This window comes from Salmo salar, chromosome ssa09 (assembly GCF_905237065.1).
Source record: "Salmo salar chromosome ssa09, Ssal_v3.1, whole genome shotgun sequence".
Lineage (NCBI taxonomy): Eukaryota > Metazoa > Chordata > Actinopteri > Salmoniformes > Salmonidae > Salmo > Salmo salar.
The window spans coordinates 60,896,794-60,898,520 of record NC_059450.1 but is presented as its reverse complement, the minus strand read 5'-3'; the positions used below and the strand labels follow the sequence as shown (position 1 = coordinate 60,898,520).

General features: G+C 39.2%; 1 long non-coding RNA gene across 1 annotated transcript; it reads left to right on the top strand.

The window, feature by feature from the left end:
- Positions 1-607: 607 nt before the first annotated feature.
- Positions 608-1,036, top strand: LOC123724128 (uncharacterized). The gene is made up of 2 exons (XR_006756818.1): positions 608-801; positions 964-1,036. It is a non-coding gene; the product is annotated as an uncharacterized lncRNA (long non-coding RNA).
- Positions 1,037-1,727: the final 691 nt, after the last annotated feature.

Here is a 1,727-nt window from a genome sequence, read left to right as displayed (position 1 = left end):
ACCTCTTTTGGCCCTCAGAACAGCCTCAATTCATTGGGGCATGGACTACAAGGTGTTGACAGCATTCCACAGGGATGCTGGCCCATGTGGACTCCAATCCTTTGCACAGTTGTGTCAAGTTGGCTGGATGTCCTGTGGGTAGTGGACCATTCTTGTTACACACGGAAATGTTGAGCGTGAAAAATACAGCCGCGTTGCAGTTCTTGACACACTCAAACCTGTGCACCTGGCACCTACTACCATACCCAGTTCAAAGGCACTTCAATCTTTTGTCTTGCTAATGGAACACATACACAATCCATGTCTCAATGTTTACAATTCCTTCTTAAACCTGTCTACTCCCCTTCATCTACACTGATTGAAGTGGATTTAACAAGTGACATCAATAAGGGATCATAGCTTTCACATGGATTCACCTGGTCAGTCTGTCATGGAAAGGCCATTGTAAGTGTTGTTACATAGATGCTGTGTTCACTATGCATGATTAATACATAATTCAAGGTTTATTTGATGTAGTAAATAAATAAATGATTTATTGATGTATAGATAAGAATTTAAATGTGATGTAACAGGTAAATTAACGTTAGGCCATTGATTGAGTTTTTATGTTCCATCCCGGAACTAACGTTCTCTGTTGTGTTACTGCTACGGAATTTGTTAATTGACTGTGTGCAATCTAACTTAAGCAGATCTTAGTCTGAGTCATAATTGTTGATGGCAGAGGCTAAGAAAGACAGTAAAGGGACTTTCAAGGGACTTTAAGGATTCAAGAACCTCTTTTCAGGACAAGCAGCCAACGAGGTATTTTGTTCAACCTATAGAACTTTGTTTATAGTCGCGCCAAGTTCTATTTGTATTGTCGCGCCAAGCGCCATTTGTATTGTTGCGCCGAGCGCCATTTGTATTTCTTTGTTTCAGTACTGTATAATTTATCAACGTTACTGTGTTCATTCAAACATATAGTTCTCACGGCGTGACGTGGATGCATCGGAGAAAAAGACGTGCAATGCAATAAACGCCCGTTTCAAAGAACCAACCTGTGTCTGTTGTCGTGAAGAGAGCTACAGCCATAAAGGGCAAACATACTTAATTCATCAAACTTGAAGGCTCAAAGCTATACATTAGCATCTGTGGGCAATTAACACAGGCTCAATCAAATTAGCACCCAATGATGCAGGGAGAAATATTACATACAGAGGGTACAAAACCTGCTCTTTCCATGACAGACAGACCAGGTCAATCTAAGTGAAAGCTATGATCCCTTATTGATGTCACCATAAATCCACTTCAATCAAAGTAGATGAAGGGGAAGAGACAGGTTAATGCTATGTTGTCTTATGTCTCTCTTTATGTAGTGTTGTGGTGTCTCTCGTCGTGATGGGTGTTTTGTCCTATATTTTTTAAATTCGTTTTATTTTTAATCCCAGGCCCCCGTCCCCGCAGAATGCCTTTTGCCTTTTGGTAGGCCGTCATTGTAAATAAGAACTTGTTCTTAACTGACTTTCTTAGTTAAATAAAGGTTAAATGAAATAAAATACAATAAGAATTTTTAAGCCTTGAGATAATTGAGACATGGATTGTATACCATAAAATTCAAGCTGACCGTCTGCACTTTAACCTCATAATCATTGTATAATTTCAAATCCAAAGTTCTGGAGTACAGCACCAAAACAACAACAAAATTGTCACTGTTCCAATACTTTTGTAGCTCACTGTATGTAGTATAC